The 24,548-nt window shown below is 45.4% G+C and overlaps 1 protein-coding gene and 1 long non-coding RNA gene across 5 annotated transcripts in view; one reads left to right on the forward strand and one right to left on the reverse strand.

Annotated features, from left to right (window-relative positions):
- Window positions 1-24,548, reverse strand: part of PRKN (parkin RBR E3 ubiquitin protein ligase) — a 1,151,747-nt gene that overhangs the window by 132,208 nt on the left and 994,991 nt on the right. The window lies entirely within an intron of this gene.
- LOC140697924 (uncharacterized) lies at window positions 8,116-19,784 on the forward strand. Its single transcript, XR_012075303.1, has 2 exons — window positions 8,116-8,285; window positions 19,402-19,784. It is a non-coding gene; the product is annotated as an uncharacterized lncRNA (long non-coding RNA).

Here is a 24,548-nt window from a genome sequence, read left to right on the forward strand (position 1 = left end):
TAGCAAAAAGTGTGTGTCCTTGTCGTCTGGTTTCTGATGGCCAGGAGCTGACGTGTACTCGCGTTTGAATACACTAAAATCAGATTCAAGAACTTCTATAATTCTACAGACTCAGAGGAATAGATAGGGCCCCCCAAAGGTCATCCAACACAAACTCCTGCCTCCAGGCAGAACAGAATATAAAATGACTCGTCGACTCTCTATCCTTAAAAAACCCTTCTCAAGCAGAATAGATATGAGCCTGCTTTCTACCTCGGAAACGCTTCTCCTAAGAGACAGCCCTCGCGGTCCTGACATTCTCCATTATACATGATTAAAAATTCTCCCCTGCTGTCTTCTAAGGCTGTTTCCACTTGCTCTGTCCTCAGCAGAGCGAGAGAACGTTGGTCAGCCTCGCCCACGTAATGTCCTTTAATACACTGAGTACGCCCACCTGGGGCTTTCTTTTCTTCAGACTTAATAAGCCCAATTCCTCAAGCCTGTCCTCACAGATCAATGCTGCGACCCTTTAATCATTTAAATCATGTTTCTCACTCTCAGTTGAATCATTTTCAATTCATCTACATCCCACTTAAAATTTTTTGGCCCTGATGACACACCAGGGTGAGGCGGAAGTGGCCAGAGCTGAGAATAGAAGGAGAGAGGTCTCCTGGTTCCTGGGTGTTACGATTCTGCGACAACACACCAGAAACACGGTGGCACTTCCTCCTCGGTAAGAAGGACACCAGCGTGCTTCGTAACTCTATGTTCTGGATCTTTCTTAGCAATGCTCAAGAAAAAGTACTTAGTCTTTTTTTTCTTTAATTTTTAAATTTTTGCCTTGTTTTTTGGGGGGAGGTAATTAGGTTCATGTACTTATTTAATGGAGGTGCTGGGGATTGAACCTAGGACCTTGGGCATGCTAAGCACGTGCTCTGCCGCTGAGCTGCACCCTCCCCCACAAAGTACATGGTCTTAGCATTAGCTGTTTGTCTGTTCCAAAGGAGAACGATCTGCTAGGAGGCCAGACAGAATGGTGGAACCTCAGCAAGATGGGTAACCAACTGAGGCCTGGAGCCGGGCAGGGGGCCTGAGGAGCAGGGGGGCAGCGGCGTGTGAGGGGTGCAAACCAACACCAGCACCGTTGAGGGAAGGGCCCCGCTTCACCTTTTGCTGATTTTTTTCACGCAAGAATGCCCAGCTAGTGTAGCAAGAGTGCTCTGTCTTTTTTTTTTTGTTAAGAGAAACTATAGATCTACATTTCAATTAAAATAGCAATTAATTTAAAAAAATTAAGCCCTTGTGACCCCCCCAAGCCGGGTGGGCCGTAAGGGGCACAGCCGTGGTCCAGTTCTGCAGTGGGCTCTTAAATTCCTATCTTCTCAGGAGGATGATCCTCTGCCTTATTATTTTTGTAATAAGTTTCTGAAGACATTGCATCACTGGGAGACGTGTTCTTTATACCTAAATACCGTCGTTAAGTTGCATTTAAAAAAAAAGATTTTAAAGGGAAGAAACGTAAGCTCTCCATTCTCCAGTGATGAAATTCCAGATGTGGTGGCAGCTAAAGGTGACAAAACTCAATAGAGATGAGCCTTCCTTCTCTGTGCTTCAATAAACCAGCCATCAAGCATGTCGAGAAATTACGGAGTACGGAGCCATGTCTGAGATCGCCACATGGTTGTTTCAAGTTAATCGAATGTGAGACCAAGGCAACCAAGGCAAAGCCGGCTGAAGAACTGTACCCGTTTGTGCTTCGTTTTCTAATTTTCAAACCCAGCAGGTTCAATTCATTTACAAAGGTTGGTCTAAGATAGAGTTCTCTGTGTAGAAAGGCAATTTAACCAAAGTGCTTTACCCTAATTACAAAGCATAGCTATTTGCATAAATAAGCAGCCTGGGTCTTCAGGGACCCAAGAGAGTCAATACTATTAAAGCACAAGTTATGTTTTTGATAACTCTTAAGAAAATAATAGCCAGGCAAGACTTTGCATTTTTTCCCTCCCTCTAAAAGGAAATGACAGAAGGTATAAGCCTGTGCCATTTGGGTTAAATGTCTCAGAGAGATTCCTCTCCAAGGGAAGTCGGTTGAAAATGGGACCCCTTCCCTCTGTGGCCTTGGTTGTAGCAGAGGGTGTTAGGGGTGTCCGTCTGGAAGAGGAAAGAGCTTTCGTTACACCAGAGAAGCCAGCCCAGATGGGATTTTCTGCTGCCAACATGGAAGACGCTATTTTTAAAGAGGCCACTGATCTTTTGTGTGCTGTAGAAAATGAAGTCATCTCTCAGGATAATGGGTCCGACTATAACAAAGGGCACTTTATCTTAAAATCTGGTAAGACATTTTTCACATATCGATAAACAGTGACATTGCTTACCAGAAAGGAGAATAAATGTTCTTTGTAGAGATTTTGAAAAACAGACGAGCCAATCTCCGAAGAGACAGGCCCACGAGGCTCGAACCACTTTGCACAGCAGGAGCAGTTCAGCTTGTTGGCCTGGAAGTGTGCTTGAGGTTTAAAAAAACGAACAAAAATGAACATAAACTCGATTCCCTTTTTCTGCACACGTCTAGTTCGGACGTTTTAAACTTGGCAACAAGATGATGCCTGGTATTTATAGATTTTCTCTTCCAATGGAGTATAAGCTCCATGAGGCTTAGGGTTGTTGATGGAGACTGGAAACGGGTCGCTGTATTTGTAGAGTCTCAGGTAACTGGCAATGGGGCTTAGGAAAATAGGCATTATGAAGGATGAGTAGAAAGTAACGCATCTTTTGTGGGCTTGTAGCCACATCTGACACGCTTGCTGTTCCTGTGAATGGTTTTAGGCCACGACAGCCGACTGGACACATTAGGAATTACGGTCATACTGTCACCAATCTATTCAGGGACACCAAGCCCTCATGACATGAACAGATAGTGCTGCAGACCTGCCCAAGTGACCAGACAGTTCTTCAAAGGAGTGTCACTAAATCGCAGCTTTCCCAGGCCGGGGGTCAAGATGAAAAAGAACAGCCCAGGCAGCAAGTTGCCAGGTTACTGTGGGACTCGAGTGGCAGATGGGTCGATCTTAGGAAAAAAAGAAGACATCTGCCAGCTGGTGTGGAAGACATTAGTCTGGGAGAAGAAGGTCTCACTTTCGTGAAGACAGCTCCCGCAGGCCTGTGCATCACAGCCCGCAAGGCTGGGCCCTGCCGTGCGCGTTCAGCTGCAGCTCAGGTCTCCACGTCCCCGACACACACACGCGTGTGCACACACGCCCACACCCCGGGCACTGCACACAAACTCTCCCGGCAAGGGCCAGCACCGAAACCAGGTCGCCAATGGGAGTAAGAGAACAAGTGCACCTACGTCACTCAATGTCAGTCTGAACATGGAAAGGGAGCCACAAAGGACAATGTTACTAAGCGGCAGTAGGAGCAGTTTAATGATTTTACTAGTGAAAAAAATACTCTGACCAAAAGCCCTCTGGACGCTACAAACATGATCAACCAGCACAATTCAACACCAGAAAAATGGCTTACAATGAGTGGAAGAAAATCTGTCCAGCTGTAACAGGGAAGAACAAATCCGGCTCCATGTGAGCTCTGTTCCTCTGGCTCTGACCCCGTGCTCTGTGTCCTGGGCTCAGTCCTGCTGGTTCTGCGCCTTTTGTAAGAGACTTGCCTGCAGCCTGAAATGCACAAGGAAGCCCATTCTCAAGGCTCTGACCTTTAAGGGTGGAACACCTTTCCATTCGTATAGAGATTAAAAGTTGCAGAACAGAGAATAGCCTTTGTCTTGTTGGGGGTTTATAGGAACATCATGATCTGACCTGCACGGACAGCTTAAGAAAAAAGGATTTCGACACCACGATGTTTGCAACGACCAACCACGTCCCCTCCCTCCCTTTTTTAGTACAAGAGGAGCCTGAGCCCTGGCTTGGGCAAGACGATTCTCAAGGACGTTGGCTCCCCACCCCCGTCTGCCGGCTTTCCAGATAAAGCCATTATTCCTCGCCCGACACCTCGTCTCCTGATTTATTGGTCTGCTGTGCAGCGAACAGAATGAGTTTGGACTTGGTAACACAGTCATCAAAAGTAACCTCCATGAAAGCCAAACAGAAGAGGAAGTCCACTTTGTCCAGAAGGAAGGCTCTGAGAGATAACAAGCGTCGGGAGACAATATGAAAAAGACGACTTTGAGAAAACGGATTGCTACGAAAGGTAAGCAACTTCACGCCAGGAAAAAGAAGCACTTGAGAAGCCACCAGAGGGGCCACTTAGCGGTAAGGACCACACATTTCAGTGCCAACAGCTGCACCCTCCTCACGGTCCTCATGACAGGCGGCCGTGGGCTCACCATCCTGGACACGTCTGGCTTGGGCTTGGGGTGTAGCGCCTGGTGAGACACATACCAGGTTTGTTGTTAACGCTGCCCCCGATTAACCATATAGCCTGGCTGGTGTTCTGCCCACTTTTTAAGGGTGTGAGATGATCTTTCTACCTGCGCAGGAAACAGTGATGCATCACTGAAGGGGGGCCAGCCTGACACATTCATGACCCTCCTGGCCCCGTTGGTGCTCACAGTGATGGCGCCTGGTTCAGCCAAACCAGGGTGACACAGCTTTTTCCAACCTTTCTCTTTGAATACCTCTAGGCTTTAAAAACAGTATCTTTGCTAATAATATCCCGTAATGCTGGACAGGATTTAATCAACACCACAAGGCATAAGAACTTGGAGGTGTTTAGACGTCAGCCTCCTTGGAACCGTAGTCCCTCCTGCCACGACTTCTCTGCTCGGGACCAGGACACACTCTGCTCGTGAGAAATGCAGATGTGAGGAGTTTCCTCTATGGAGACTCATGAAGATGAATAAGCTGATTTAGAGGAAGAATAAACTGGCTGCCTTAGAAAACATCACATTTTCAGACTATGACAAGCCAGTCCCATTTGAGCTTAAGAGACACATTTTTTTTTTTGAAAGCGCCCTTTCTGTTTCTTTTTTCACATTTATAAGACACATTTTCTAAGGTAAATGCAGGCAAAGAGGTTAGCAAGCCGAGCCCCTGCAGGGAGGAAGCCGACACGGAACTCTGCTGGGACTCGCGTCCCCGCACGGCCCTGCTGCGCCTTGCTGTTGCTGCCGCCGCCGTGTTGCACTTAAGCACAGCTCTTCTCGACGGGCATCTCCTGACGAAGCTGTGAAAACCACGTCTTACAATGAGCGTGGGAGGCGGGCTAACTCAGATCTCTCGCTGGAAGCTGGGTCATCTTGGGCAAATGATTGAACTTCTCTGACCCTTTGTTTCCTCTTCTATAAAATAGTGACAAAGTAACGCCTCACTAAGAGAGCTGTGGAGGGGCCTAATGGAGGTCACCGGCACTTTGTAAACTATAAAGGTCTATGAGAAGTTTGCTGTTGTTCAATAACTAGAATCTCAAAAGCAAAGATCTGATCTCCTGGCAGCCAGGTCCCCCGCGGCCCCCCGCTGGCTCCAGGCCAGCCCAGGGGTCCCCTGCGCTGCTTCGAGGGTGCAGGCCTTGCCCCTCCCCGGAGCTCTGTCCCCTGCCCCCCGATGGGATCCTCGGTCGGGTCCATGGAGTGTGGTTAATCGTTTCAGCCACTTTGGTGCAACCTAAAAGCCACCTTTGTTTTACCTCTGGAAGAAGAGGACTGACTCCTGCACCGTGATCTTGTCAAAAGCAGAAGCTCATTTCTGGGTAACCCTGTCATCTGGCGCACCTCTCAGCACAGTTGGGCTCTCAGGATCTGTGACCGCAGGACTGACTGAAGAGGGAGCGGGTGGGTGAGTCGGGGGAGCAGCAAACGGAGCCACGAGGACAGAGTATGGAGAGCACAGCCCAGAGGCCTTCCTGTAAACTCGAGAGATTTCTTCCCACGGGCCAGGGCTCTGGGTCGCACAGGCAGGTCCTGGGTGCCGAACGCAGCCACAGTCCTGGGAAACAGTGCAAACTCAGCCGGGGCTGCTCGGCAGGGTCAGACCATGTAAAGCTAGAAAGGACTCGGCCCAGGTTTGGGGGGCAAAGTGTATCAGGGGGTGAGAGGGGCTAGGGACACAAGGAATGACGAGGGAAAGGTCTGAAAGCAGAATAATACGAAGGCAGGTTATTTGCATGAACGGAGCAGACCTGACAGAGGGACTAAGAGGGGGACACGCGCCGGCGGCGGGAACCTAGGGGTCAGCCGCTGCAGCTCTGACTCAGCCTGCGAGCGGAGGCGGCGGGAGAGGGGGAGTCAGAGCGGGTGCGTGACAGTCTCCGTGACGCTTGCAGCTGGTCTGGGGGACCCCTTTTCGAAGAGACTGGATCCAAGGGAAGGCAACTCACCTCCTAGAGACAAGAGGAAGCCTCTGTCACTAGGATGGAGACGGGCAGGAAGGCACCCCTCAGCGAGCGGGGCCCAATGATGCGGTCGGGGCAACTGTTTCCTCGCACCTGAGGCCAAGGGGTCTATGGTCTCTGGCAGGACTCAGCTTTGAGCTGGGAGTGAAGAGGCCCAACCACCAGGTAAAGACGGACCAGGAGAAACATCATCATCATGGGATGCACGGAAGCAATTTCCCAAGTCTTACTTCCTTAAAAAAGAAAGAAACTATTAAGCAAATGTGCACTGTCTCCAGGCTGGTCTCTGTGCTATTAACGTGAAGCTGACTACACTGATAAGTCTCATTTTTTATAGTTATACTTTCATCCAACTTCATTCACTGAACATCTACTACGGACACGGTGCTGAGGAGAGAAATCAACACGCACTGTTTCCCTCCTCTGCATCAGAAGGGAGCACAGGACAGCGTTACAGACTATTAAACCTAGAAGGAGCAAAAATGCCTGCCCTGCCACCACGCTAACCCCACACTTCTCTTTCGTCTATGCGTCCTGGGAGTGTTTCTCCACGTGCGTGTGCTTTACACAGTTACATTCACGGACATTGTAACTTTGTGCGGCTTCTTACACACAAGGGCTACGTGGCCTTTAAAGACCGTTCCTCTTTTTCAGGCATTCAACTGTGGGAGACCAAGTCCTTGAGAAGCAAGATTTCAACATTTAAAGGAGAATTGCTTAAAATGAGGAGTAAATTGTATTATTTCATTTGTGCCTCATTTGAAGCAATGTTTCATTCTCTACCCTAATGACTAAAGCACATTCTCTCTAGCACTGATTTGAGTATTGAATACACAAAGATGAAACTAAATGATGACGTTGAGACTTTCCGAGGTTCTAGACTTCTACATCCTTGTCAGCTGCTTCTAAACCTCCTGGCACTACTTACTGGCTGGTTAGCTTTCACCTTGACAGGCCTTGAAATTCTTCTGATGGGATTTTAGCCAATGGGAACCACCACTGTTGAAGTACAATCACTGAGTATAGCTAGATATTTAAGGAAAAATTTTTGAAAAGCTAATGGCTTTTCACACATGCACTCAAAAAAATTAATGACTTGATAATCTCTGGCAAAGGAGATAATTTTTCCCCTTCAAGACTGTGAGGTTCAACATTATGTGATTTATTTCAATGACCTGAAAGTACTGCATGTAATTATTAAAAATAACTATCAACTGAGCTTTTAGGATGCTTCCTCGTGGCACTGCTAATGCAATGCCAAACCCATATCGCGTGTCTCCACGTAACCTCAGAACCGTTCACCACCAGCGCTTCACAGATGTTACTCTAGGAAGACAAGTGCAGAAACATGACTCTTGCATGAGCTGTCATTTCAACGGATGCGTTTATTATGAAAATCAAGCTGATGCTTTTAAGAGGTTGTTTCTTGTTTTATATCTCATTCCAAAAAGCCACATTTAATCCACAGTTTGGTGATTAATTTTTCTCTGATTTTAGAAAGTAATATTATTGAGTTGATAGTCACTGTGTCTATTTCAATTTGTGTGACTATGGAGCAAACAGGTTCTGTAATCGTCTGCCTTGGGGAGGCCCTATCAGAACAAACATTTCCATCAGCAACAGGGGAACAAAACCATCAGGGCTCTTTCATCGGGGGAGCACATTTTCAATCACAAGCTTGTGGCTGCCAAGGGCGAGTCTATTTGGCAGGCTGAGTTCTATGTGATTGACATATTTATGTCCATTCACTCATTCTGACCAAGCTTTAAGGATCTGGGAGTAGCCGGGCTGATCCAGAATCACCGAATTTTGTTACGTAAGCGGTGACATCACAGTGCATGAGAACCACTGAGTCTTTCAGTTTCGTGGAATTCTGCTGTGGTAAGACCCCAGCCACACAGAAATAAAATGGAATCAAGAGTTCGAGTCTACACATGTGATCTGATGGCACAGAAGGTAACCAGGTCAGTCTCATGGTTCTGATGCTGCACTACAGTTAGGAAAGATGTAACTGTCGGGGGGGGGGGGAGGTGGGTGAACTCTACCTGGAACCGTTCTGTATTATCTTTCCAATTTCCTGTGTATCTATAATTGTTTCAAAATAACAAGTTAAGAAATTAAATCTAAAGGACTATTATTTCCTCTGGGAGACAGAAACTGATGGAAGTTGGTTAGACTGTAGCTTTGAGCTGGGGGGAGATCTGGCTTCTAGAGGGCTGAGAGTGAGTCTGGATCTTCAGACACCATAGATCAAAGACACTGGCTTGGGGCCGGGCTGCCGGGCACACTCACTGCTTCCTTCCCTGGCAGCTATGCACTGGGGCTGGGAGGGCCGCCCAGGAGAAGGAGGGTGGGACTGGCCCTGCCAGCAGGTCTGCCATCCTCACTCAGCCTTGCCACAGCACCCACTCTGCTCGCTGAGAGGAATGATGGGATCTATGCTGAGAGAGCAGGAGAAGGGTCTAGAAACAGCTGGCATGCAGCCCCAAAGGCCGAGAGGCCCCACTTGGGCCAGCAGAGTGCTCCAGGTAAGAGATGAACTCAGGCCAGAGTCCCAGACTCACAGCTGCCCCTGCCTGGCCCCACACCTTATGTGTCCGTTCCCTGCCAGCACTGCATCCTCAGAGCTACACGCGCCCAGCTTCAGCTCGGCCAAGCCTCCCGGAGGTGCCGGGGTGCTGGTGAGCCGGTGGTCCTCCCGGTGCCCACTCCCAGGCTCCCCACGACCTCCTCCCTCCTGGGGGCCAGCCTCCTGGGCGCAGGGGCCCTGCCTCCCTCCTCGCCTGGTACCCCGCCCACCGCAGCATCCCTGACAGCACAGAGCAGGAGCCCAGGAGCACGGGCCCGACTGAATCAGAGGGAAAGCAGCCTCACTCAGAGCGGCCACCCCCCGCAGTCCGGCTGGGAGGACGCGGGGGTGAGCACAAGCAGGGCTCGGGCCACACAAACGCCTGCGCACGCGCACTGAGAAACGGCACTGGCGTCCGGATGCAAATAGGCGATAAACGCCTTCTCCCCGGACTTCAGACAGAGGCACCAGCATTACCTGCGACCCCTTTTAGAACCAAGGACAAGCAGCCCCGGGCCAGTGGCTGCTTTGGGCAAAGCTAAGTGAGGTGGGTGGCACTGCTGGCGAAGAAAGCGGAGTGTTTAAAGCCCAGTGGGGAGGTTTGCCTCTCCACGCTGGGAGGGGGGTACTTTTGAAGGAACAGGGCAGGAGGCGGGTGCAGGTGGCGGCTCCAGGCAGCCTCTGGGAAGAAGACGAGAATCCGGATGGGGATGTGTTCTACCGTGAAGGGCCAAACTGTGGCCTTAGGAGCCAGGACACATAGAAGCAGCTGGACTTAGGAGGACAAGAGCTGCCCGGCTGCTTGTGGCTGCACCTTCCTGTCCGTTCAGTTCACATCAGTCCCACCATCGGGCAGGATGGAGGGGTGGGGCTGCGGGACCTGCTGATGGGCAGAGCGGCCAGCGAAGCGCCTGGTGCTGGTCCAGGCTCACCTCAAATCCTGTTCACCCTCATTATCCCCCGACCCCAGCTTGCTGAGAGGGCCATCTCCCTTTCTCATCTAAAAGAAAATGTTATCAGAATTTCTCTGAATGATGAGAGACAGGAGTCGTCATTAAAATGCAGGTATGTATTTTTCAGAAGGAAGAGTGCTGAATTTACCCTCCAGACTTCTCACAGTGGTCTAGTTAACATGCTGATTGATTATCAGAGTATTATGGCCTTTCTTTAGGAACTGTGGAACACCCACGATGGGGGGAAGTGATCATGGATTGAGTGATTCAGTACGATCAGACCCTGGTGAGCTGACCCCACAAGACCAACGAGGGCTGTGGATCAGGAGCATCCAGGGGTGAGGAAGTACTTAAGAGGGCACAGGTATAGGGAAGAGATTTTTTAAAAAAAGCTATGTGCTTATCTCTTATGTTTTCCTTTATAATTTTACATAAGGTGAGCCTTCATGGTATACTCAAATAGATTCCACTTAATGGAAGGGTAAGAATTTATACATGTAGCCATCACTTTTTCAGTGACTTCATCCTTACAGCACCTTGGGAAATCCAGACAATGTAGAGTGTTGGCCTTCAGGGAGCTTCTCAGACTCAGTCTCAGTCTCCTGCCCACATCTAAGACGAGACTAAAAGCATATGCCAATCAGCTTGAAACCACCTTGAAGAGGGTGGGGTTTAGCAGCAACCAGAGGAGATTTAGTAAAGAGAAAGGCACTTGAGCTGATGTAATGTCTTTCGAAGTTGGAGTGGCAGGCAAGGTCAAAAGGGAGACGTGGATGGAACTGGGGATGGGGAGGCGCAACCTGAGTAAAAGCTTTGCCAAGTAATAACCTCACCAGGACAGGCTGGTCAGGAGTTGCTTGCTCTTGGCAGGTGCGTGGCTAACAGGCCAGGCTTAGTCACTGGCTTAGCCAGTGATGTTTTTAATGATAGGTTGAAACCCTTGTGAACTTTACTCACGTTTTGGTTTCTCTGTATGCTCAAATCTAAAAAAAGGAAAGAATCAATTCTTTATTCCAACATAATCTTGGAGGAGAAAAAAAATCTGGCCAGACCCAAAGGTAAGTTGTTATCAGTGGAAGATCAGCAGAGAAGATCATGGCTAAAAGGGGCCCTTAAGTTTTCAGTCCTGGGTCTTGTGTAATTGGTGAGTTGAAAGTATGTTTATAGGGGGCAGGGTATAGCTCAGTGATAGAGCGCGTGCTTAGGATGCACAAGGTCCTCCTCCACTAAAATATAAATAAATAAACCTAATTACCCCCCCCCAAAAGAAAGTATGCTCATGAATTTACAGGTGGCTCTGCAAAATACCTTGATTGCTGTTACAAGAGGAATGCAATGTTTAGTGTAAATTTGACGTAAGAGAAAATTGATCTTCTGCAATGAAAAGGTAGTGAAGCCGCCTTACATAGAGGCACCTTTGTGTTGCTGATAGGAAGCTCAGTATCTGACACCGCGTCGCACCCATAAACGCTTGCAGAAGTCAACTGCGAGCCGCAGTCAGGCACAAAGCAGGTGATCAGGCCTTACCACTGATCAACCAGCGTTTGCTGGTCTCTTTCCTATCGTGCCATCACTTAAACCTTGGACCAAAATGAGTTTCCCCTGCAGAATCTCGAAGGGACGACGCAGCCACAAGCACCAACACTTACTAGACAGTGTTGCAGTTCGGGGTGAGATCTGGGATGGGGTGATGAAGCCAGAAGCCTCTGGTTCCAGACAAAATGATGAGAGAGTGGTCAGCAGTGACCACACATGAGCGATTTATTGTTCATTTGCCTAAACGTCTTCTTTTTGTACCGTGGAGGAACATACTTTCCATTGCAAAGGATTTGTTGTTGAACCATCTTTACAGATCTGACAAATAACTAAAACCAAGATGAAATTAGGATAGGAAACCACTTTGTAATAAAGTCCCATAAAAATCACCGAGAAATTCAGTTGCACAGAGAGCACATTAAAGACACCATGGTTGTCCTGAGGAAGCTACCTTTCTTCCCGATTATTAAACATGCCATTTTTATATCTGAACAAAAACCTGAAGAAACTCTGCCCTCAGAGAAGTGATATGTTACCTCTAGCTGTGTGCTTAGTACAAGCATCACTGCCGTATCTTAAAGTACGCCGGGCTTTTCCATGCATAAGATGGCAACATTTTATTACGTACGTTCCTAATGTGCATGCCCCGACAGCAGGGAGTGGAGGCCGGTCTCAGACCACGGTCCATTTTGGAGGTCTGGTCCATCTTTGGATTGTCAGACCTCTCAGTTCGATTACTGGGGCCATAAAGACCCTTCCCATCAGAGCTGAGGTAAGCACTTCTCGCTCATCAGACACCTCAGGACAAGCGTCCACAGCATACAGTGACCATGAACTCAGTGCCCAGTCATTGCTCTTGACATCCTGGTTGAGAATCAGTCACTGAACACGCAGCCCAGCAGAACCTCCATGCAGGCCTGCCATCTTGGATCCCATGTGCTGCGTTCAAGAGAAAGCGGTACTGAGGTTGGGTGGCCTTGTGGGAAAGACGTGCAGAACCAGAACTGACATGGCGTGTGTGTACGGAGTCCTCCTCGGAGAGGTGCTTGTGAAAAAAATGAGCTGGTTTCAGTGTGATACTTAATGGAATGTTTCCAAATCGTCCTGCCTCCCCCAGGGCATTAAAAAAGCCATTAATAACGTGTTTGTTGTTGTCAGAATGTCTGTTATGAGGCTCAGGCTGTGTGGAGGGCTGACTCCCCACAAGAGAGTGACTCCGGGCCTGTGGGGAGGACGAGGCGAGGGCTGAAGATGTATTTGTGCAGCCTTGTTGGCAAGTGGTGAGGACAAGTGAGGCGATGGATCAGTAAGATTTTCCATTAAATAAAAAAAAAACACAACACAACTTGCCCCTCACATCACCTCTGATGGCTTCTTAGACCAGCTGCTTCCCTGATGCCCTACTGAGGAACAAATTGCTTTCCTAGCAGGACACTTGGACACTCCTGAATTAATAGATATGGATCCCAGCACGCCGAGCCAAGCGAGAAGGCAATTTAATATGAGCAACACTGTCATCTCAATTTAGGACAACAGCTAGGATGCCCTACAGGGCACTGCAACAGCTTCTAGGAGTGCACGACATCAGACATTCTCACTGTCTTAAGGCTACAGAAAGCTGGTGGTTCTAGTAAACAGTCAGACCAAGGATAACGAAAAATGTGGAGCAAAGACGACAGCAGCGTTGTGCTGTCCGTGAGCATCAGTTTCAGTCCCGTGGCTCTCACTTCTGCAGAGAACTGAGGCCCCTTTAAAGCGTCTGCTCTGCACCCCAATCCCATCACACAAAAAGCCCACGGACCCCAAATAAATACAAGAATGGGTGACACTAGATGGCAGGTCCAGCTCTAAGGACGTTTCAAATTTAGAGGTAACTTCATTTCCTAAGGGTCATGCTTATCTATCCTGGATGCTGTGCAAGACAGACACAAATGGAAGCCCTTTTAATTTGCAAGTAAGAAAAATTATTTTGCTTTTTATACACATTATGTATTGGTGCATATTTTAATAATAGTTTCTGTTTTATCTTCTCCATAATAAAATATGGCCAAATCCAGTGTATATGATGCTAAGACTGTATTTTTGACAAGAAGTCTCATAATCAACAAGCTTCCTGTACAGTTTTTAAAATCTGGAGATGACTAAATTTTTATGAAATTTTTTTAGCACTATCCACAGGTTCCCCAGTTTGTATTGAGTCAGTATCTTTTTTTTTTTTTTACTATTGATATTGGGACGGATTCATACATAAATTGAGAAGAAAACATATGGACATGTTACAAAAATATAAATCTATCTCCTTCTAGACAGAACATCTCTGTAGTGACAAAAATGACACAGTGGATTCACACTTGAGTTCACTCCCCAAGAATGGTGATTCACGTCAAGAGCGATGCTTTCCACAGTGTCATTTTGTTTAAGTACATCACACAATCACTCAGTCGGTCATTGCCATGAATGCCTCACCACAGAACTAGCTATGTGGCAAGTCATAAGGTCATTATTATTATGTTGTAAATGTCCCTGTTGCTAACATTTATTTTATAGTGAACAAAGTCTTTCCCCAGTTTTATGTGTCTTCTACAAGGTAACATTGTTTCAAAAAGTAATTGATTAGGGATTAAATATATATCTTAAAATGTGCTGCTCTCCTCCTCCTCTTCCTTCTTTGCAAACTTTTGTCCACATATCGACGCTAGCTCTCTCCAAAATGCCATCCGAGAAAATCACCAAATATGGCTAGCACCTGGAGCCTCAGAAAAGTGAGAGCTGTCACATTTCCAACATCACTCGGAATTTTTTGGGGGAAAAACAATTTGGGAAGTTCTCATTAATTTTTAATTAAATCTTTTTAACTTAGAAAACCCTTCTCTTACTTCCATTGTTGTCCAGTTAGTGGAAAGGCAAGAAAACAACAGCACAGCTCTCCGCGCGTAGCTCAGCCACAGTACGTGCAGAGTCGCGCTGGAGTTACCTGGCAGGCCGTGGATCCCCGCGGGCAGGCAGGGCTGTCTTGCCCTGTGCTTCCAGCACCTACCGAAATGTCTGGCTCCTAATAAAGGCTTCATTCCTACTGGACAGAAGTGACCTGAACCTAATCGTTTCCAAATAAAAAAAAATTATTTTGTGTATCTAATAGGAAGATGTTGCAAAACTATATTTCGACTCAACCACAGTTAGAACCACAAGTAGGTTAAGTTGAAGGTTTTGAGTTCTGGAAGGATTATGATCTTCACAACCGAGTTTTCTGTAAAAAACGGCAGCCTTGTCTGTCTGCACAGGACGGCGTGTCATCAAACACTGCGTGAAGCGCCGCCAACTCCGTGCAGGTGAAGAAATAACTTCCTCAAAGGAGTTTTGAGATTAAGGGTTTTCAAAATGATGCTTTACCCGTCGTCAGTGCACAGACCGAGAAGGGCTTTCCTGCTGCAGTGAGACGTTCAGCCGCTTTCCTCTCAGATGAGCAGGCGTGACCGGGACAGAGCCCGTCAGAGAGAGGAGCTGGCTGCTGTCCCGACATCTCTCTGATGTGCGGGATCACAGAAAGCTTGATGGGAAATTCTGGAGCCTGGGCGTGTGTTTCTTACACATTTCAAAACATCAAATGTGTTTGTTTTAGCTTGTTTCTACCTCCACTCTGCCCAAGCAAATGGTATTTCAAGTGCTGAATGCGAAAAGAAGACTTTGGAGTCATAACAACCATCCATTTTCTACAGTCTGCGCGCGTGAGTAGGGTTCTGCGTGAGACGGGCGGGAGAAGGACACAGGGACGTATGGGGTGAGACCGTCCTCTGCGAGGCCGCGTACGGAGTGAGCGGAACACAAGGGGCGGGGGCTGGGAGCAGAAGACAGAGGCTCTGCCCAGCAGCTCCCTTTCCAAGGCCAGTCTAGTGGGAGAGCTCAGTGATCCCCCAAATCCACTGTTGTCTTCCTCTGGCCCAAAGACTCACAAGAAGGAAACTGGGTTAAAATCGATGGCAAGGGAGTCCTGGTCTGCTCGGTGCAGGTTGATGGGAGGGAAAAAAGGCAGAAGGGAGAAGGTAGCCAGCCTTTCTTCTTAACCTTCTGACCATGAGCCCAGGGCACAGCAGGCCATGGTGATGAATTATTTCCTCGATCAAATTCTTGTTTAGCAAACCTAACCACCTAGAGATGTCCTCTTCTATGAGAAACAGAGGATGAAAGAGAGGCCTGTGTGGCTTATTCCAGATGCCTGTCACCGGGGGAGGTAAGGAATATGCCACCTTTGGTGCTTTTATGTCTGGAGTGGCCGAGTTTGTCCTCCTCATGACCAGGACACAGACAAACGTGCAAGTTAGCAAGATGGGATCGAGTCTTAGGACTTCCCACGCCCCGATTGATTACTAGTCAAGTGTTCATTGAGTCCTAGACACTGCACCGAGGGCTGCCATGCCTTTGATTATGTTGGGCCTTGCAATCATTGCATGGTGTTGGCATCATTATTATTAAATTACTTTTCCTATTTTATAGGTGTGCTCACATGAGTTAAATGACCTCCCCAAGTGCACACGCATGGAAAACGGCAGAGTTGTTGTTTTTGTCCTTTTTTTTCCTCACACACAATGCCACCAAACCCAGAAAATCAGTGAAGCTGGCACCATTTCAGTATACCTTGCCTTAAGACTTTGCCAATGAGAAGCTAATTCTTTGTCAGCTTTATAGGTTGAAAATTTTCTTTTTTTTCAGCTTCTCTCATTCTAAAAAGGATCTGAGATGGCCAAATTACCGATAGTTATAAAAGTAAACAGAAAATGAAATCAGGGCAATGGAAGAATCAATCAAAATAATCAGATGAAACCCTATTTAAAATTTGCTCCCCGAAATCCCACTGTTACTGATTGGTCTCTGAGAATCCCAGCTGCCAAAGCAAAGCCAGAAAGATGGTGAGTTATAATATCTGCATGATTCATCAGACAAAACCATTCATTCAATAATTTTTTAATATAAGTAGGTGTCTGACACTACACTGGGTTCACCAAATATCAGTATTACTGGGGACATTCTCTTCCAAGGACCAGGATGGCCCAGCCTTATTTCGTCTCCATGGTGCGGTGTGGTCATGTGTGCATAATCACACCAGGAACCCAGAAGCAGAGTTTGTCCATTAAGTTCTGAGATAAATTTCTATTTCGATTCTCAAAATGTGATACAAATTCATACCAAGTGGCTGAGTGCCTCTGAGGTAGATTAACTGCAAAAACCACCCCATTCTGCACCTTCCACGTATCCATATTTTTACAAATTCTAGGCTCCCATCTCTTTTCCCACTCCTTGAAGTTGGACTGGGCTTGGGACTTGCTTTGGCCAACAGGACGGGGTGACAGTAACAATGTGCGGTTCTGAGCCCAGGCCTCAAGAGGCCTTGCCCACTTCTGTTCTCTCTCTTGGACCCCCGCCTCCACCTGAGAGCAAGGATGGCGGGAGGGTGAGTAGCCACGTGGAGCATTTGGGAGTCAGCCCTGTAGTCCCAGCTGTGTCCCTCCACCCACCTGCCAGCTGACTGCAGCCACTGAACAAGCCCAGCCAAGTCTGGCTGAGGTCAGCAGAACTGCCTGGCTGAATCACAGACACAGGAGCAAAATTAAATTTTTATTTTTGTATGCCAGTGAGGTGTTGTGGCTGATAGCTACACAGAATTATGGTGGCCATACATAATGGAGATAACCTCTGGGGTATGACACCAGTGCAAGATTTATTTAAATTTGTCTGGGGAGCTTGATTCAGGATTAAATGAGGAAATACCTACAGGGATGGATATTCTTTATATCATTCTTTGTGACTGCTGTGGGAGGCAGAATACTGGCCCCTCAAAAGATTTCTGTGGCCTTCATCCCCAGAACCTTACATGACAAGGGACCTTGCAGATGTGATTAGGGTTAATCACCTTGTGATGGGGAGACTGCCCTGGATTGCCCAGGTGGATCCAGTGTAATTACCAAATCCTTAAAATCAGGAAAACTTCCACGCCTATAGTCTAAGGGAGATGTGACATAGAAGAAAGTTCAGGGAGATGCAACACTGCTGACTTTGAAGAGGATGGAAGGGGCCAGGAGCCAGGGAACACAGGCACCTCTAGAAACTTGAAAAGGCAAGGAAACAAATTCTCCTCTAGACCCTCCAGAGGAATAGAGCCCTGCTGATACCTTGGTTTTACCCCCTGAGACTGGTATCAGAGTACTGACATCTAGAACTATAAAATAATAAATTTGTGTTGATATAAGCCAGCAAGTGTGTGGTAATTTGCATTATAGCAACAAGAGAAAACGAATACAGGGACAGAAAACCTAGACAGACATTTCTCCATAGAAGACATACAGATAATCAAAAGGCACATGAAAGGATGCTCAACACCACTAGTCACCAGAGAAATGCAAATCAGAACCACAGTGAGGTGTCACGTCACACTGGTCAGAATGCCCATCATCAAAACATCCACAAATAATAAATGCTGGAGAGGGTATGCAGAAAACGAACCCTTGTACACTGTTGCTGGGAACGTAAATTGGTGCAGCCACTACGGAGAGCAGTATGGGGCTTCCTTAAAAAACTAAAACTAGAGTTACTGTATAATCCAGCAATCTCAGTCCTGGGCATGTATCTAGAAAAGATAAAAACTCAAATTTGAAAAGATACATGCACCCCAATGTTCATAGCGGCACTATTTACAATCGCAAAGATATGGAAGCAACCTAAATGTCCATCGAGGGATGAATGGATAAAGAAGATGTGGCATACGTATACAAAGGAATATTACTCAGCCGTAAAAAAGAATGAAATAATGCCATTGCAGTAATATGTGGTTGGACTTAAAGATTATCAAACTAAGTGAAGTAAGTCATACAGAGGACAGATACCATAGGATATCACTTATATGTGGAAGCTAAAGAGTGGTACAAATGAACTTATTTATAAAACAGAAATAGAGTCACACACATAGAAAGCAAACTTATGGTCACCAAGGGGGAAAGGGAGCAGAGGGATACATTAGGAGTTTGGGATTAGCACATTACACACTACTATATGTAAAATAGATGAACAACAAGGACCTACCATACAGCAGAGGGAACTATATTCAGTATTTTGTAATCATCTATAATGGAAAATAATCTGAAAAAGAATATGTCTATATGTATATATATGTATGTATATGTATAACAGCATCACTTTGCTGTGCACCTGAAACTAACACAAAATTGTAAATCAACTATACTTCAATTTAAAAAAAAGAAAAAAGAAAATAAATACAAATATTATTTCTGATCACTTGCCTTCCGACTTAAGGTGGACAGCAGAGTCTAAGGGCACACTCTCTGGTAAAGACTGGTTTTCACCATATGCTGTGTAGGTAATTAAGGACAGACACTTTTATCACCAACTCTGGATCCATGGATGGTGGTGGGCTGAAATAGTTGCAGATGAAAGGTAAGTAAAACCACAAAGTATCCTGGTTCAGTGATGACACACACCACTGCTTGGCAGCCCTCACTGAGAGGGCTTTGTGTGGCCTGGCCAGCAAAATATCAGACTCTGAGGGAACAAACACGTGAGATTGTTGAACAACTGGAAAAGAGGGCTAAGCTAAACGTCTTTCACCATAATATACAATAAACGGGTTCACAGACAAGTAACTTCAGTCATTCTGAGTGGCTTTGGTAGAACAGTAAATATCTCCCCAAATATCTGATAAAATTTCAACTTTATTTTGTTTATAATATTATTATTTTTGTTTCCATGCGTTGCTTTAACCATGCCTTCAACTGTGAATCACTCTTGGAATATAAACCACCACTACCTGTTTCAGTTACTGCTGGTGTGTTGGTATTGTAATTATTATTATGGAATTTGTCTTAAATTGAGCTTTTGCATGATTTAGGCCTAAATTTTTCTGCTAGAATGCCTCTCCAATTTCATGTTGGAAGTTAGTAAGCAAACTAGATTCCCAAGGTATTCAAAAACTTCCTCTCAAGCCTTGTTTTCTGAACGATTCTGTATCTATTTCAGATAGTATGGGACACTTTATTGCTTTTATCATTCGACATGAATCTATTGCAATGTAAGCTTCAGTAAGCGCTGGATTTATAAAAGAATCAGCAAGGGATTGTGTGCTGGTGTCTCCAGTGAAGTGTTCCTACTCGACCACTGAGGCCTTGAAAAGAATAATCTTCCACAGACAATAAAACCAGAGATGGCACCACAAGGTAAAATCAATAGGAAAACTGTGTTCCTGGAAGGCTTCATAATGAATTCCAGCCCTGCGAAATCACTAATTGTGTCCATTCTTCAAAACTCTGTATAAACTTCAGTCATATAGTCATTGCAATTTAAATTACCTGAATGTGTCTCTGAAAGATTAAACAGAGATGCAATAAAGATTAAGTAAAGAATTCTTTGACGAATGAATGCTTTAGAAAGGGAACAATGTGGAAATACCACAACAACATTGTCCCAACTAGACGATGAATTTGAGGGATGTGTTATTATAAAACCAGAAAAGGGAAATGATCAGAAAGCAAAGAGGCAAAGCAGATTATCAGGAGGCAGTAAGGGGCCTGATTTCTAAACCCAAAATATTAAAATATGAGCAGAAACAGAGGTGCTTACCCAGCCTTGGCCTCCCTGCATCTGGAATCTATGAAGGTTATAATATTTAATTAAACTATTATATTCAGTGCATTAAGGCAGAAGACTTTCTGTGTTAACCTGGAAATATGTGTCCTAACTGCCGATGCTTAAAAATGCTTTGTGTGTTGTTTGGCTATAGAAGGGCCAATAGGTAAAATTAATAAAATAATTACTCAGAGCAGTCTTGGGCAAGCAATCTGATACCCTAGGTGATGTTACTGATAGGTGCACCAAAAATGTTTAACCTAATTATGCTGATGGCCCGAATACATAACATGTACCATATAGAAGTTTAACCAAAAATAGGTTTAAGTTGCCTCTCATCCAAAGCTGTCTCTACAGACAACCGAGTATTGTGTATTTTCTAAAGAATGCCGCTTGAATGTAATTAAATGATCACACATGCGCAGAGCAGTGTGCTAGTAAACCAGCTCCTCCCCAGCCCTCCTGAAAAAATTCAGTCCTGCAAATGCCTGCTTTCTTCATGGTCGATTTCAAGACAGCAACGCAAGTTAATGAACAAGGAGTTGGAAAAAGATGTGCATAGTTGGCTCTTGTGAACTGGTACTGCTGGCTCCCACCTCCAGCATATCACTACACACACCACACACACACGCCACACACATTACACACATACATACGACACACACACGACACACACGACACACATACACCACATACACACATATGTACTTGTCAATATATTTCACTTGCTTTCAGTACTGTACTCTGGTTGGATGACTGTATCTAATTCTGCAAAGTTCGTAGGTTAGAACAAGGGGCACAGATTTTCTTAAATATAGACAAACTCAACTACTGAAACTACTCAGTGATCGTCCCTGTGGCCATATCACTTCTTCCTGCCCTTGTCCCTTTCTTTCTTTTTTTGCCCTGTCCCATAATTCTTGCCTTTACTGCTGTTGACTATTAGAAATTCTGCTGACATCCTTTAAAAAATTTTTTTAATTTATTTTTTTGGGGAGGGGGAGGTAATTAGGTTTATTTATTTATATATATTTATTTGTTTTTTAATGGAGGTACTGGGGATTGAGCCCAGGACCTCGTGCACACTAAACACACGCTCTACCACTGAGCTCTACCCTCCCCCGCGCCTGCTAACATCCTTAAATAAAGTATAACTACAGCAATAATGGCTATGGGGCGTGGAGGGGAGTCTGGTGCAACATTACATTACTTAACATTCATTCATTCCTTCACAAATACTTGTTAAGCACCAAGCATGAGCTTGCAGTCAGGGCCTCGGATACAGTGGTATAATCTGTGCACTGCACAAAAGACCGGGCCAGATGGAAACACAGGGCATCCAACTTCCCGGACCTTCCAACCTGGAGGGGGCTGTGCCCACAGGGGATTCACAGCAAGTTGCCATCTGGGGGTTAGTCCTGTGGCCTCTGTCTGCCTGAGGGGTGGCGTGGGAGTTACTTTTTGTAATTCATTTACCCACAGGGGGCATCTTTTGAAATTTGCTTTGAGGAGGTAGAGATGACAAAAACGTATAGAGCAGACGATGAGTAATAAAACCTCCCTTTTATTACTGTGAGGAGAGTTTTCTTTTTCATTTAGACTCTGACATGCCTTGTTAGACCAAGCTCTCCAATCTTTTTTTTTTTTTTGGAAACTGACCTAGATTCTCTTGTCTGGCAGGACGAAGGCCCTTCACAGGAGGTGGTCAGCTCAGGTTCCGGGAGGACCACGAGTGCTACGGCCCCTTTTAACACAATACTGCTCTTTAACATTCCTTTCCTGTTATTTAGTCTCTAAGGATTTAGCATTAACTTAAACAAGTTCTCCTAATCTGAGACAGTGTTTTAGAAATCTTTTTATCTCTCAAAGTACTTTGCACAAACTGAAGACTTATGTGGAATGGAAGAACTACACAGACACTAGCATAAAATACCTATTAAGTATGAAAGGAACCCTTAGTATCAAGACTTTTCATTTGTGACTTTAATGAGCATTTAATTTTGAGACAGGATTGTATTTTAATTGATATTTTCTAATTTCCCCTTTTTGTTTATTCACAAACTCTAGCAAACTTCCTAGGTACAGATATGTCTTGAGGTATAAAGACACAGAGTTTTCTGGAGCTGTAGGGGGATAGCATGTGACCTCTTGTCCCCTCCAGGAACTATCGCTCCCCAACTCTATTTAAGAAAGATGGATTCCTTAACCTTGAGAAGTACGCATCCTTGGAGCCCTGAGCAGCATCCACTAGCACCCTGACATCAATAGGAGACAAGATGGGAGCCCCCAGAGTTCCCACTGATGGGGGGATCTGAGGGACCAGAGCAGTGGGGTATCTCTCAACTGAGGCCCCATGTAGATTTGGGGTTGAGTACAAATAGGATCGCAATGTACAACACACAGCTGACTCCAAGCCACACCAGAACATTGGTGTCTTTATATCTAGAACATTGTGTAGAAGTGGCTGTCAGATGTTTGGGGTTTAGATTCCAGCAAGAAAGGTGAGAAGTTAGACACTGAGTAACTTCTTGTTGGTAAAGGTAATGAAACGCCATCTCAGGAGATGGTGTAATCATCTCCTAAGGAGAGCTGACCCTTTGTCTTGAATTATTAGGTGAAGTTCTGCATGGGGGGAGGGGGTTAGATGATGATTCTTGGAAATTAAAACACAACTGAAAAAAAGAAGCCAAATAAATAAGTCCTTCCTTGAACCTTGCCCTGTGTGCCCAGGAAGAATGGAGTCAACTTTGCTTGAGTTGTTAGTTATCAGTTTTACCCTGGAAGGCAGGAACGCTGCTTAGCTCTGTTTGAATTATTATTTCTACGTTAACAAGGATGCTCTTGTTTGAATAATTTTAATGTCAGGATATAAAACAGCTCTTGTGTATCAGTGGGGAGCACGTGCCACAAGCAATGATTCCACTTTGGGTCCCTCTCTACACTCAAGTATGTCTTTCTCTGGAGAAAAAACAAACCATGGTTACCAAAGGGGAAAGAAAAGAGGGGGGATAAATTAGGAGTTTGGGATTAACAGATACACACTATTATATATAAAATAGATAAATGGCAAGGTCATACTATACAGCACAGGGAACTATATTCAGTATCTTGTAGTAAAATAATGAAAAAAAGAATCTGAGAAAGAAAATACATGTGTGTGTCTATAACTGAATCACTTTCCTGTACATCTGAAACTAACACAACCTTGTAAGTCAACTACACTTCATCTCACCATCCAACATCGGATTTGATGAGCAGTTACTTCCAGTGGATCCTTGAGGAAGGTGAAAAGACAGGATGAGAGGCTCACCCACGGCGGTGGCTGGGTGTTGTGTCCCTCTAGGAGCCTAACCTGGTAGCAAGATCGACGACTTAACTTTAACCATGCAAGTCCTGCTTGTGAACTGCTCTGGTAATATCAAGAGCATGCATGGAAGCTCAGAGTCTCAGAGATGGAAGAGACCTCATTCTACAGCTGAGGAAACAGGTCAGGGGAGATTAAGTAACTTAACTGTGACCTCAGATACATGGGACAGAGAGAAGACTGGTCTCTTTTTAAATTCATACCATGTCAGTTTCATGTTAATAACACACCAAAGCCTCCACATTGGAGCCAAATACGGTCCACTTACTTAAAAATTAAGGCAGCTCAGTTTAAGTGAGGTTACTTTCAAAGAGTCTGTCTTATACGTAAATTGTCTTCTGCAAAATAAAGCTTAAACAGTACTTTCTAAATCAAGACACATTCATAAAAAGTATTGGTGCAACTGATTTTTACCTCTAGCTAGAAACCTCTGCAAGAGTTAAATCTTCTTTAATCTATTTGGGAAGTGGAGATTTAATTGCTTACATTTTGATGATGAAGGAAAAGATCATTTGATAATAATGTCATTCCTCCTGGGACCATTTCTGTTTACGTGGGGTGTAAACAAAATAATACAGGAACATTAATCTGTTTCTTAGAGCAGTGAAAGCGTAAATACATTATAAAAACTAAAGAGCAGCAAAAATCATTTTGTGTAAGAAGCATTTGAAAAAACTATTCATTTCACACCATCTTGATGTCTGATCCTAACATTTTTAATTGGGTTTTGACTGTGTGGGTGAGTTTCTTGTCATCACTTAAATTAGCATTCTCAAGCTCTTCTGAGAGGTGTTCCCAGACAGCAGAGGGAAGAGCCGGTCTGTTCTGGAGAGGCTCAAGGTCAGAGCCCCAAATAGAGGGGGTAAATTTAGACATTTTTTAGGAATACCCATGTGTTTGGTTCAATATGAAAGTATCATTCTCCACCCAGATCTGCCCCAAATTGTCCAGAGAAATGCTCCCCTTTCATCCTATGACTCTGTGTGTCATCTCTATATCAGAGATCCTTTTTTGAGGGTCACACTTTCATTTCCTTAACCCACCCCTTCTACTCGGTGAAACCAGGAGGTGTTGGCGCAGCCTCAGTCCATTTACAGTAAGACTCACAAGTCGTCTTAGTTCTTTGCAGAGAAGCCTGTGATGCTGCTCTACTTCAGAGAGCAGACCCATTCTCGAA

Source organism: Vicugna pacos, chromosome 8, assembly GCF_048564905.1.
Source record: "Vicugna pacos chromosome 8, VicPac4, whole genome shotgun sequence".
NCBI lineage: Eukaryota > Metazoa > Chordata > Mammalia > Artiodactyla > Camelidae > Vicugna > Vicugna pacos.